Genomic DNA, 15121 nt, shown 5'->3' with positions numbered 1-15121 from the left:
GTATTTCCTGTCCTGGGTTCTTCATGGTAAGTTTGGACTGAGACAGAACAGCACATAAGGACTCTTCCTGAAATAGAAATCATTAAATTGTTTTCAGAAAGTATGCACTTTCAGGAAAAGCACAGTACTTGGTACATTAGTAAGAAAGCTCTTGATTTGACATAAAAGATGATGAGAGTGGAGAAAGAATAAAAGGAAAGACTCAAAAAAAAAACCAAAAGGGAAATGAGCATAGGAGAAAATGAAAACAGGGTCCTGGTGCTGGGCAATGTTCTAGAAGCAGCAAGGACAGGAACACAGAACTCAGGAAGGGAAGCAAAGGAGGGCAGTAACAATAGCTGGAGCTGAAGTCGTTAGTACTAAGTGGCAAAATAACCATAACTGTAATAATTCAAAACATTATTTCAACTCATTTCCTTATACCCTTTAAAAAGAAGTAATTGTGCAAATCCTAAAACAGACCATCTCTTTAGTTTACAGTAACTCAAATGCTGTTAGTAGGCTTATATTGATATAGATTTGGCAGCAATTACCTAATTATAAGTGTCACAGATATAAATATTAATAGAAGATACTTACGTTAATAAGGTTAAGAAATCATAATAGAACAGACACCAGTTGATTATAATATCGATTAAGAATAAAACACATGTTTTCAAGAGTTAGCAATCTGACATAAGAAATGGTAGAAAAGTCCCCAGCATTACCTAAAGCATTATCTGTAGCATTCCTTTTCAGCACATGCACAGCTTCAAAAGGAGAATCAGACTAATTTTCATTAAAATACCCTTGCACGCTGGTTAAAGGCTTAAATCGGTTTGCTCCTTTGATTCCATCTGGGATTCAACACTATACAAATCTGTTACAAAAAAGTGGTTATGCCACAGACTAACCTTTCCAATGTCCAAGTGTGCTGGTATTTAGAGAAGTGGCAAGAGTAAACTTATGATCACATTAACGGTCCAATAAAGAGGTAACTTACCACTTCTACATCAAGTCTACATGCTCTTAAAACTGTGAAACACTCATAAGTTACATGCCTAAAACGAGTGCAATTTTTCAGACTAGCATTTACTAAAAAGATAATATCTAAATGAAAAATGCTATATTTATTATATAGAATTTTCTTCCCAAAGCTCTCTAGAAGTTTTATTGTCTGAATAGAACTCTATGCTAACACAGTGCCTAACGTGGATAGGATTTCCCATAGGTGTACGTTTTCTTCAGGGCATTAGCCAACATCTGTAGTGCTTCATGCGACTGATGCCCCCATCTCCGAGGGGTAGCAAAGCAGCTACCGAACACTGGCACACCGCAGAAGGATGAGAAAATGGAACAGAGCAGCTCTTTTTGAAATGCCAGGGATTCTTTGTAGGTGAAACCTGGGAAATGAGCCAGAGAGCAAGAATAAATCCTTGCAGTTTTGCAAAAAAGGTACAAGGGCTCTATTGGATCTCCAGGAATCACAAGTGATAAGATTTAGAGGTGCAAAGAAGGGGAGAAAGAAAACCCGTACATTACTAAAAATACAAAAGATTAATTTGATTCTATATTGAGTTTCCAATTGCAAATTGATTCAACAAGTTAAATACAAGACTTTTCTCTTTGCTTTTCAGACTGATTCTCTCAATCAGCAACTTCTTTCCTTGTATTAAAATTTTAAGTAACTGTTACTGCAAGAACTGGAGATTTCATTGCAGAACTTTCTTCTCTCTTGAAGGATGGCCATCCATAAACAAATGACCATGTCCTTGTCTCCTCCACTGACCTCCCACATGAGTTTGGTGACCCCTGAGATCTGTTTTATGGTCATTGCTCTTTTACTCAGGGAGTTCTGCGTGGTGTTATCTAAATCACCAGATCAACTTTCAGGTCAATAACAATTCTTCAAGTTCTTCTTATCCCTACTTCATTTAAAATAATAAGAAAACCAATAATTTAGAAATGGAGCTGGAAACTGCTAGCATCTTGTAACAGTGACTTTTGCCAAAAAAGATTTCCAAAGCAACCTGTCCCCAGTGAGAAGCAAACTGGGCACCGATATTCCATACGCTACCACTATGTTCCTAGGGGAAAACTGAAAAATAACAGCCTCACCAATGCTCAGATTCTTCCCTCAATTTGTCTTCTGAATTATCAGAATTTCTGTTTATAAAAATATCCAAGAATGACTTGTTTCTATGCTGCATAAAGTATTTTCCTTTTACTTATAACTACAGTATAGTTTCAGATAAAAGTGTTAAGGTATTTTCCTTTTTTTTTTTTTTTTAAATTAAATTTTTTAATGCAAAACTAATTACATCCTCTAAAAAATATCTTCCATAGAAATCCCTTGAATAGAAAATCTCAAGTTCACCAACAACGCTGATCAGTTACTTGCATTCAACCTCCTTTTTATCTTATAATTTTTGTTTGTATCCAGCATCACACCCATTTAAATTCAAAGATGTATTCCAGTGCAATAGTAGACTATCAAAATTCAATACAGACAGTGTCAGGAACTTTTCAGGAATTGAAATGACTGGTATGTTACACACAGGAACTAAGTTCAGTGCTTGATACAGGGGTACAGAGAGCAACTGTTTCAACAGTAAAACCATTGCTGCTCACTGATCGTAGATAGTATCTTAAATAGAGCTGGGTTTGCTGAGACCCTGCGAGATAAACTTCAATTGTAAATTCTGAGCTCTGCTGTTAATCAGTCTGGACTGAAAATAATAAGTAACAGTAAATAAGTGTACACCACAGTATGAGAAAGATCAGGAAATCATGACCACTCATTTCTCTCCTGAACAGCAAACCACCCAGCCTAGGAGTGCGGTTTTCTTAACCATGAAAAAAACTCTAGCAAGTGGCATGTCTCTCCTCCCAGAATGAAGGGCTTGGGAACTTTAAAGACATGGCTAATACGGCTTTGAAAAGCTTCCACAAATGAACGAAAAGCTTTCTCTCTGATTGAGAAAGCAAGGGTTTAAGTTTCAAGACATAAACCACAGCCTAGTTCATATGAGGAAAAGTTTAAGCAGCCTCAGGAAGGTGATGATTTACAGAAAGTGGGACAGGATCCAGGAGAGGGGACAGGGGAGCATTCCAATGGCAAACTAGTTTAACCAGTTTCTGATGAGCAGGATTTCAAGAAAATGCATCAGTTAAGTGCATTAGGTTACTCCCAATACACCAAGAAAGCTGCTGCATTATGAAAGATTACAAAAGGTAATTCAAACGTGCATTTTCAGTGACTATACAGTGTAGCTTGCAGCACTGTAAGTATGCGTTACCATAAGGAGTGGGGCACTCCAGTGAGCTGGGCACTGGACACCTCAGCCTGAGCTGTGGTTTAATGAATGGCTTAACCCCATGCAACCGTCAGCTGCTGCCAAAGCCCACGAGCAAACCTTTCCTTCCCTCCCCACCCCTGCTTCTCATCCACCAGTTTCAGGCCAGCCAGCTCAACGAGTCCCACCAGCAACTACAGTCAATACAGGGAAGGGATATGTGTGGTTTGGAACAAGGAGACTGGGAGCCTGCCCCTTTTTTTCTGGCAGCTACTGTTAGGTTGGGGTGATTTTGAAACCATGGGACCTGTCAAGTTACGTAACACCTCCGCACCTGAACTTCCATGTTGTAAGTGTGTATGGAACAACAGTTTTCCCTCAACTGCTCTGAATCTTCTAAATAAAAAGCATTGTCACAATGCAAAAATTACAATTTAAAGGCTTTTTTGATTCAAGTTGCGCTCTGTATCGCTAAGCAATGACCAAAAAAGAGAGGGAGGCTGAGCAAAAAATCTGGACTGAGGTAAAAGGAGATTTGGAATCAATCACAGCTGAAACTAAATGGCAGTGCTCTGCTGCAGCCACTCTGCACCCATGCCATCGATCTGCTCCGCAGAGCCAGCATCATCTCCATCATCTGAGCAGAGGAAGTAATCACAAAGTTCCTTACTCAAAATAATTCATAATATTTAGAGAATAGATGTTTACAGAGTAGCTAAATGTCTTGTTCCATATGAAAGATTTGTACGTTACACACTCCTAAGGTATCCCAGGAATATTTAAAGAAATATGAGACAGAGATAGCATCATCCTTCATTTGCAAAGCAATTTCAGTCTAATGATAAACTTAATATTAAGCTAACATGTAAATGTATATTAGTGTGCCTCAAAGAAAGAAAAATATGTAATAATTTTTCTCACAGCACTGCTATGGGACTTCTGTGAGGAGTGCAACCAGCAAGAGTTGAGCTGACTTGCAGTAAAACCACAGGAATCAATGACAATTGGGATTACATCTCAGTCACTTGATTACAGCCCAGTGCTTTGTACCACTCTTTCAAACACAAAATGTATATGTAACTCGTCTCACACATATCAGCATCATTAGCAAACTCACCTAAAGACTGGTATTTCAAGCAGGAATATTTTTGTTAAAAAACACATAATTGTTTTAAATCCAAAATTATTTTTAAACAAAAATGCAAATTATCAAATATATTTTAATATTTGTAAACATCAGTCTCAAAGTCACTTTACATGCATAGCTTTCCTCTGAAACTCCAATCAAACTAGCCTCTAGATCGCTGAATGTGTATTACGATGGGGATCTCCATTAGTAGATCTTACTTTACATAGCTGATAACTTTGCCAGGCCTTCATCAGTCCATACAACAGCTCCCACACTAGCTCTCAGATTAAGCACACATATTCATACACATGCACAAAGTCCATAAAAACTTTAAGTGAAAGAAAAATCTGTTTATGAGAACCAAAATCACAGATGAATATAGTTTTAGTCACAATAAACTATTTCTCCTTGTAGAAGCTCTAGTAACTCAATACTCTAGAGAAGAATCTAAAAATCTGTAGAGATAGTGCTTCTTTCTTCTTTTGGTTGGGGTAAAACTTTTTCCATTCCTGAAAATTAAAGCTCTTGGAAATACATGCAGTTTGCACATTCTTTGCAGCTTGATTTCCTGAGGATTACACACTGGACATGCTCTAACTGAGGCCGAGAATAGCCTTCTCTGTAGTCACAGCTCTTACTGCTCAGACCAAAGCTGGGTCTCTTCCAAGCACGCCAGCAGGCAATTTCTCCTTCAGAGACATCATCTGCCCTCCTGACACCAAGCAGAGAAAGATGGCAGAGGGGACAAGGACCAGCTACAAAGAAAAGCAATTTGGGAGAAGAGGCCTGAAAAGAAAGACTAGCACTGGAAAGGGTGGCTGATGTTAAACTGGTAGAAAACTGACAACTGCTTAAAAGACTGTAAATCAGAGATGGAATCAGAGCATGCCAGGGAAAGGCTAGAAACCAAGAAAGGAATAAAAAGAGCAGGAAGACAACAGATTATTTTAGGAGAAGAGATGGGGAAAATAACTGAGGGCAGACTGGGACTGGAGTCCAGTATAAGAGTTAAGCAGCAGAGAGAGAGTTGGGATTGTCTGAGAAGGAACTGGGGCAAGCAAAACTTAATGCCCCTCATCTCTGTCCCTCAAAATTCAAGGTTCGCTAAAAAACATATGGCTGGAAGTCATCAAGGGAATACTTAAGAGGAAGAAATGAGAACAGGAGATGATTGGACAGTGACAGGGAAAATCAAGTGAAAAGTGACAGTGGAAGAAACCAACATGGCATTGCAATGTAAAAGATGTCAAGCAGGTGAGCCCAGAAGGGCACTCAGAGCAATCCAGCCTCCTGGTAAACAGGGCCCATTCCTCTTCCTCCATCCTTCTAGATTAACTTTTTCCCTAATTCAAATTTTAAGACTACCAAAATACTCAACATAAAACTATTATAATTGTTACACTGTTCTATATAATTTTACAGAACAGGATTCAGCAGCTGCTCGCCATGTGGGTAGGGCTAGGGGAGGAGAGCACAGGGAGATTTAGGTGCAACAGGAGATGGAGGCAGTTAGGTTTTAACTGGATCCATTTGACTGACCGTACCCTGTGAGACAAACCCAAATCAATTCTGAGTTTAGGACTGGTGGAGGACCCAGAATTGGGCATTTCTAGGGAACAAGTCAATGAAGGCAAAGCAGGAGCTAAAGCTTGGATCATCGTATCGTTTTCCCCCAAGTCTCTTTGGTACTTTCTCGCTCTTTGGCCTGAAAAATTTTCAGTCTTTCAGTTTCTTTGCTGTCAGCAAACACCTGCAAAACTTACTGGGCAAAACACTGCATGCTGCTTATATTAAGGGTCTACACTGAATTCAGTGACCTCCTAATGCAATCATTCACTTCATTATCCCAAAGGGTAAAGATCAGAGTTTCAACCTTGCCTGTCTTACATAGGTGAAGGCATCAAATTATATGATATAATCTGTTTAGAGATGTTAATTTGCTCTAAAAGCCACAAGATTAACATCTACAACCCTGTAGTACAAAACTACACCACACCTCCACCCCATTCCTCAGACCCCAGCTTCCACTAAGTGAATAGTTTTAATGCTGTGAAGTCGAGCAAAGTCTGGAGATGTCAAAACTAAGACTGTTCCAGTGACCTGATCTGCCCCATTGTGTGTATGCATTAATGATAAAGTTTTTACAGAAAACATGCTGTGCTACACTGCCATGCGACCTCTTGCTCATTCAGTACACTGAACTGATCTTCTGGGCTGTGGCAGGAAAAAAAAAAAAAAAAAGAGGAAAAAAACTCGTCTCACACATATCAGCATCATTAGCAAACTCACCTAAAGACTGGTATTTCAAGCAGGAATATTTTTGTTAAAAAACACATAATTGTTTTAAATCCAAAATTATTTTAAAACAAAAATGCAAATTATCAAATATATTTTAATATTTGTAAACATCAGTCTCAAAGTCTGTTGCAAACTGCAAAAGGTGTGTGATGAAGGAGGCCCAGACTGCAAGGACAGAAAGTCCACCCTTGTGGCTAGTTAAACTGAATTTTACTTGCATGTCTTCTAGAGTTCCTCTGTGGTGTAAGGAAAGCCATTTAACTCCAACTTTTCAACAGTAAACATTTGTCTGAGCACCTGACTAGTGGTTCAGTCTCATCTGTAGTAATAGTGAACACTCACAGGTGTAAATGGAAGTTGTGGTTTGGAAAGATTAACTGTATGGTATACTAAGGCACTGAGATAATGCAGTCCTAGGTAATTCAGTCTGCACCTTCAATAACAGGGCTTTTTGTTTTTATTCTCTCTGTGCCTCAACAACTGCATTATCTCCTAGAAAGTGGAGATTATACGAACCTCTTATCTCACAAGGATGTCATGAAACGTAATTACATCAGTGAAACATTTGGGTACTATCTCGATGGGCACCAAAAAAAAAAAAATTAGCTAATTAATTCAAAATAGTTTTAATACTGTGCTGAAAACAAGGCATAAGTCTATAACTAAATACAGAGGTGGAAAGAAAACACTGAATAGTGGCTCACTAAGTGGACACAATCCATTCTATGAACTGAAACTCGCAAGGGAGCCTACGGAAATATAACTCATAATCATGTAATTAATGACTGTTCCCAACAGCATGAGAAGGCTGGATTCAGGTTGTGCATATTTACAAGTTTTTGGGTACATGAATTTGTAACCTTAATCTTCTTTTCAAATAGGAACCTTCTATATACAATAACAGAGATGGTAGATGTACTTAATTTGAACAAATAGGAACAATCCTCTCATCACCATTTAATGAAACATTTCCCTCTTAAGGGTATCAAGGGCAGAGAAGGAAGGATGGAGAGCACCTACTTTCAAAATTATAGCTCCATGGTAGAAAACTAATCCTCCTAAACCTCTCAACTGTCTAAAAATCCAACTCACTCCGGCTTCCACTGTAAAAATTTAATGAACTAAGCTGAAAGCTTCTGTCAAGTCCACAGAAATAGATGTGCAAGTCCTATTATCAAAGGAAAAAGCAGCATCACTGAGAATTCTGAAAAGCTGCAGGCATCATTTGGTGCAGAGAGCCAGATCAGCTTGGTAAAACACTGGAACCAGTCAAATGCCATCCAAGTTGATTGTTTACTACACTTTTTCATGTTGCCATCCACACCACAAGTTGTTTTGATTAATCTGTCAAATAAAGGCTCTTTTACATAAAAAAATAAATGCAAAAGTCATGTCAAAGCAACATCTATAATTGGGTTCTGTAAATATTGAATGTTATTGCAATAAATGATAATCTAAATAGGATGTAGGTGGAGAAATTCCAAATATTTAAATTATCAAAAAATCCAAATTACTAGGAGATAGTTACTAGACTGCTACACAGTCACAGGCTAATTACAGCCATCTCAAAAAACAGTCAGTTTTAGAAGCAGCTTGCAGACATGCAGGTATGCATCCTTTTGTGTTTAAATGTTAATGGCAGGTGCACAGCTAAATCCATATGTGGTACTTAGAAAATATATAGTTTGGCATACTCTTAAGCATTTGCTATTACTTCTACTGGTTTTTATTAAAAATAAAACTCTATTTCTGTGCTGTACAAAATTTCTGTTCCTAAAATGAAAAGACTTCTAGATCTGTAACATAAAGCAAGCAGGCAGAAAGGGATTTATTAAGATTATGTATCCTTCACACTAACATCAGTTTTAGTACATACTGGAAGGAAAAACGTTTTTAATGTACTGTTTGTTGATAGCCTTCTTTGACTTCCCTGGATTATAATAAAGAGTCCTTAAAATAAAAATAATCAATAAAACTTATGCCCACTGTCATAAACATGAAACAATATATTCCTATCCTAAATTATTTAAACAGGATTGTTTAAAATTTATGACATTACCCTGGAAAGAGGCACACAAAGGATGAGTCATATTTTTGAGATTTTTCATGGGTTATGCAGCAATGATTACTTGCAGAGTGGCTGATGAAATATTTGAAAAAGGAAAGAGTAATCTTTCCAAATCGAGTTACCTAACTTTGATGTACATAAATGTAATCCATTCAGTAGTCCAAGCACAAAAGTAATATTTGTGGCCCAAGTACAAAAACCTAGAGCTGTAGTTTAATTCTTACTAGGAAAGCAAAACTGGAACAGGAAAGATGGGGAAGGAGGGAAAAGGAAAAATTAATCCTTGTAGAGGTAAGCAGTGCTTACTGTACTGCCTTTGTTGGTTCTGGATGTAAGAAAATGGAATACAACTTAAATTGCATAGAAATTCCAAGGAAAATTAATAAGATGATTCCATGCAGGGAGCCATGAATTCAGGATGCCTTTAAGAGTCTACTTCGTGTCAACTCTGCCTATTTTTGGTCCTGAGCTGACCACTTACATAAGGAAATGCTAGAAGACACGGAGATGTGGCAGCTTTCCATCAGCAGCCTGGGTCCACTTGCTGTTCCCAAGGGACTGCTTTGATCCTTGATGTTGCCTGAAAGACTTTGCAGCATGTACAGACTCTTCTTATCAACTTACCGTATGCATTTCTCACTGGATATGTGTGTGTGTGCCCACACCTATGTATATGTGCATACTCATCAGAAGAGATTTATAAAAGAATTAAATTTATCTCTATTTCATCTGAAAGCAATCTTCACAGATATCTTCCACAATATTTTCAGAGCTACAGTATCTGAAACTCTCAAAATGTATTTAACTTCTGGACTGTTGAAAAACACCTTTAGTACCATCCTGGAAGTTGACTTAGGAATCGTGTGTTTTCAAAACTCAACTATAGCAAATTAGCACATACAGCTATATAACAAAACCTCTTCAAGAAAGGAACAAATTTTACCTATCAGAAATAATCATAACAAACAACGACTAAATTCATTAAGCAAGCCTAACTCAGCCCTCGCTTGTGCACACACTATGCAGTACTCTGAATCACAGCACTACAAAGCATGTTTTCCAGAATATTGTTGCTCTTGAACTTTTCACAGAAGAGCTGGGCCATTACCTATCCAGCTGTCCAAGAACTTTGAAATCCTTACCACCCTGAGGGAAGGGCAGTTGTGCTCGAGATCCTTCCTGTCATCTGTCACCCTCTCTGGATCTAAACAAAGTGGCTTCCTCACTGAGGCTGCCTGGCCTGCTAGCAGCAAAACTAGGGACACGTTGCCCTGCTTTCATTCCAGGTGTTCACAGCTGAGAAACCCTGTTCTGCTCTCAACAGTGCGATGTGCCCAGGTTGGACAGACTCTCCTAAGAATGCAATTAGGGACTATAACTGAATTACAACAAACTTGTACTGAAAATGACCAAATTGTGTGTTTGCCAGTGACTTATGAATTAGACATACATGACTGAGGTTCTATTGGGATGGCCAAAGACCAGCCTGGTGTCAAATTTCAAGTACTTTTTCAAAAGCACAGAAACTAGAACACTACAAATTATTATGATCGTAAAAATTCAATACATCCAAACCAGTGTTACATCCAAACCTCTTCAATCGGACTCACAGAAATAGCTGAGTTACTTCAAAAAGACATAAACACAAATACACACTCATTATAGCCTGAGAAGAGGTAACTCAGCATTAAGTGGTTTGGCCAAACTGATAGTTGATGTTTCCAGTGTGACCTGGAAGTCCATCATGATGTACAACCTACTGCCAAAGCTTCCTTACAATGCAGACCAATGCAAACATCACCTGTGTGAAACTTACAGAGTTTACAAGCCAAAAAACCACATTTTTTGACTTACACATGCACTCCTAAGTGAATGCCATATTATGTCAGAGAATGTATCAACAGTAATAGTCATGTTATACATATCAAATTTTACTTCTGTATTTCTGATACAAGCCACACAAACATTTCTAGACTTCTCAGAATGGTACTTCTAACAGTATCGTCAAGTGGGCTAAGTAAAATTTACCTTCAAACTGCTATGGATAAATTACTTTCTTTCACATGACATCTTCAGTGATTAATAACAGATATAACTGGAGACTACTGCAACAAATTTTATCTGACACAGTAGAGGAAACACGTAACATCGTAGTAACTAACCACAGACAGTCCAAAATCCCTCTTCCCCATCCCCAAACTCGATAAATGTTTTGTCCTATTGTTTCACTATTAAAGATAAAACAAATAAAACTGAAACAACAGTAATTTATAATTTACTTATTTCAAGCATGCAGAAAGGTCTGAGCTTTAAAAACAGACACTTTTGAGAAAACATTAGCAATATAGAAAAGTATCATACAAAGGCATACCAACTAAGCAAACGGCAACACACAGAATACTGTAAACAAAATGACTGAGCCTTAACCAAACCGAGTCCTGACATCAACCGAGTATGTAGGGACACCATAATCCAGAGGAATTATTTTTTAGCTGACATTTATGTTAAATTATGCTAATTGTCGTGATTATGCTAACTATAGATGAGAGCCAACAGGAAATGGCCAGGACAGGAAACAATGACCTCGCTGATTTTTTTTTTTTTAATTCTGTTTGCATACATAAAATACAAAAAATTAAGTAGGATTTTTCAAGTCTGCAGTTTTGCTAAAGAGCAAATAGAAGTCATAAATCATGTGGAGTAACTGCTGATTTAACTGTTCAATTAAAATTATATGATACTCTTCTTGTGTGAATAATAGAGAGTCAAACAAGGTGTTATGTTCACTCAGAGATGTTTCGATACATCAACAAATCATTTCACGTAATCACTAGAATAAAACAGTATGAAGTCCCATCGCACAGAAGAAAGGCAGGGCAGTGGGGAATGCCAGTGGCTGCAGACAGCTAAACTTTCCTTGGGTTCTCTGACTCCTATCCACCCCCTCTTACACACGAATCACAAGCAAGGTTTTAAACTACTTTAGCACTGAACAACTGTAGGTTTTGCAAGAAAGAATTCACAGAGACTAATTTTGTTAGCTACTAATCAGTAGAACTTCAGGAAACTCTATCTTTATTATGGAGGAAGCTTTGCCCAGACAAACTGGATGCCATTTAAGAGCAACCATCACTACACAGGCACCTTGGCTGACATCGTGGCAAATGATTTCATTTTTAGCAGAGATAAAACACACAAACATAGGTCACAGGATGACTGAAATTTAGTCATGTGTTATACACCCAGCTAACAGACTGGTATTTTTATTACAGTAAACAGCACACTTTTTTTTTTAGATTAAGATTTAGACAATGAGATTTCTCAAATTATCTAAGACCTGGATATTTGAAAGCAGAATAAAAGCACTGAGAAGCTACATTTCATGTACTTTAAAACCCTGAAAAACGCTATAAGGCATTCTTTTTAAAGGCTTTATTTTCATGTGTAAAATAAAAAAGTAATCAACATCCTAGGAAAACACTTTATCATCTTCACAAGTAAACTTTGTATGATTATTCCGAAGTTAAAATTCATATGGAACCATCCTAAAACATTTTAAAATAAGATACAATAAATTTTAAGACAATTTATCCAGCCTGGGTATCAGAATCCCCCATTTCTTCCTCCCACATAGAAACAACTTTCTCAATTATAAGCAACTTAATGGCTTTGCCTATTGGATGCTGCCAGTGGACACAAAGTCTGCCCAAAGGAGACAATATGCTAGTGTTAGTCCGTGCATTTTCACTGGGGCCGGGGTGTGTGTGTGTGTGTGTGTGTGGTAAAATCCCAAACCAGAATAAGTTAGAAATATAAATGGAATAAAGAAATTGAACCAAGTGAGGTGGAAGATGTTACAAAACAGGAGCATGACAAGCAAGATTAGCAATAAATAATATCTCCTGGTCTTGGAGGTCTCTCTCCTACCACTTCTACCTGATAAGAATTCTGATCTAAGGCAACCATATCAACAGAGATGATTCCACAGGTGTTGAAAGCTTACAAGGGGAAGCTGGGAGGAACAAAAAAAGCAAGATAATTAGGGAGCAGCCAACAAAATTATAGACTGATCATTAGACACTCAGATGAAGTTACACAAGATGCTATCACAATTATAACAAAGTTATCACAGCTACAGTTTTTTACTCTAATCCTGAACACAGATTCATTAGGTGTTCAGAATTAAATTACTCCTGGAGCCTGTTTATTTCACTTATCTTACTAGAAGGACATGAACATATGGTAGAAATTTGTCCTTGACTAAAATCACTCTGCTTGTGCTATGTACATTATAAACATGTAGACAAGGAATGGCATTGCCAGATGTAGTGAAGAGGATAAGGGTAAGAATGGGGGTGAAGGAGGGAAGGGCTTCCTACCATCCCTTTCACACATGCTAACAAAATGTTATTTGCTGGAACAGTAAAAATGCACAGCACTTCAAGGTCGAGAAGGACTAGCCACAGCTGTGGTGCATGTACCCACATTGGGAATACATGGAAAAAAAACAGGAACGGGCACTGAGAAGTCTGACTCAGACAGATAACCCGATACTGTAGAGCAGATGTGGAGTGAGAAAGAAATGCAGATCCACCAGCATGGAGAGGTATAATATGTAGTCAGTACCATATTGGAATGACGGAGCAATATAATGTCACTGAAGGAGGAAACATTTCTATAGTGAAAGGAAATAAATGTCATGTTACTGGTAAGGAAACAAGCGAGCTCCACAGGGACTCAAGAAATGTCTCCACCGCACACCAAGCTCCCCGAAAACCAAAAGAAACACAACTGAAAACAAACGAAACAAGAAGCATGAGAGATCTCTGAACCAGAGGTGCTGCCTGCAGGTTAGAACGAAAGGCCTTCCAGCAAGAAATGAGACAAAGCCAGAACAACCAAACGTGGAAGAATGCTGACTATAGGGAAACAGCTCTGACCAGGCCGAAGTATTTTCTTTACTCATTTGCATCCTTCTCCTTCCAATATCAAGAATATAAGGAAGAGTTTGCTCTACGCAAAGTCCCATTTTGGCATCTACTTTGCCTGTCAGTTCAGAAAGGACTGCAAGCTTTCAAACCCTGGAAAGTCCTCTGATTCTAATCCTCAAAATAAAAACACCATGCCAATAGAAATCCTCGAGGTCACCTCTTCATCTAGCTCAAGGAGAATGGAGAATTCAACAGAAAATATTCTAAAGTCTCTAGAGCATTTTGGTGGCCAACATAAGAGTAGTTATAATTCAAAACCACTGCAAGACAATGAGCCATATGGGAATTATTTTCTGAACTATTAAAAAACTTGTTCATTTGCACAATACGTAAGGACAGAAACAACAAATAGAAATTAATCCCTTACCCCGGGAAACCAGAATTCTGGTTTTCAATTGAAAGAATAAGATCAGGCATTTCCAAATTATACAACGAGGGCAGAAAATTTAGTGCTGTTTCCCATTTCTGAAAAGTAAAACAAAATCCCTATTTATTTATTAAAGCAAGTATTTTGACTCTTGTAAGCTCAGGGAAGTGAGTACATCATTGAAGTGTTTCCAGCTACACAAAACCAGACTGAATGTCTTGAACTGAAGAATATAGCAGAAAACCAACGACTGTACAGAAACAGAGGCCATTTATTCAGGCATCATCATTTTCAGCACACGCAGAAATTCCCAACAGAACAAACACTTACAGTGCTCTCTTCTCTAGAAAACAACTGGAAGAGGAAAAGCATTGGGGAACTCCATACTGGCAACATCTGTTTTCACTGTCTGTATTTTTCCTCAGTTTGTAAACCAAAGACTTGTTTCCTCTACTCTTCCCACCTGTAACCTGTTAAAGTTATCCTGGGTATTGACAGTCAAGATTATTTCTCTCCTATCACTACCACAGAATTTTAACTACAATTCTTGAAGCTCCACTAGCCCCTCAATTACACTTACATACTTCCAGCCTTCAGTTTTTATTAAGCATTTACCCCTGTGGCTACTAAGATAACCTGATTCACTCAGATGACCAACAAGGAGGTGCGAGGCTTACCTCTGCTGATACAGACCAGTGCCCCATGCACACACGCTGAGGTTCTGTGGGAATGCAGAAAGAAGCAAATTTGGGAAACAGTGGTGACAGGAGTAACAGGTAGGAGCAGCTGCAGGAAGAAGTATTCTCCTTCCTATTGCTTTTGTTCTTTCTGTTGTTGGGACCCTCTGAGATGGGAGGCACAGGAGCAATTACATCTCCTTTGTTCTCTCTTTTTCCTTGATGCTGTGCTTCATTTCCTTTTCTTGTGCTAAAGGTTAGAGGAAGGAGAAAGTACTGTTACAGGGAATAAGGAGCCAGAGGTCTAAGGCAGTTG

At 38.2% G+C, this 15121-nt stretch overlaps 1 protein-coding gene across 3 annotated transcripts in view; it reads right to left on the bottom strand.

Moving 5' to 3' along the window:
• RAD54B (RAD54 homolog B) overlaps positions 1–15121 on the bottom strand; it is a 66581-nt gene that overhangs the window by 25241 nt on the left and 26219 nt on the right. Inside the window, exon 1 of one of the 3 annotated variants that reach the window (XM_032987941.2) lies at positions 14806–14919. The exons of the other annotated variants lie outside the window; for them this stretch is intronic. The gene's annotated coding sequence lies outside the window, so the exon portion shown is untranslated. Of the gene's footprint in view, positions 1–14805; positions 14920–15121 lie in introns of those variants that run through there. 3 annotated transcript variants of the gene reach the window in all.

Source organism: Tyto alba, unplaced genomic scaffold, assembly GCF_018691265.1.
Source record: "Tyto alba isolate M040663 unplaced genomic scaffold, T.alba_DEE_v4.0 Super-Scaffold_9, whole genome shotgun sequence".
Lineage (NCBI taxonomy): Eukaryota > Metazoa > Chordata > Aves > Strigiformes > Tytonidae > Tyto > Tyto alba.
This window is presented reverse-complemented; position numbering and strand designations above follow the sequence as displayed.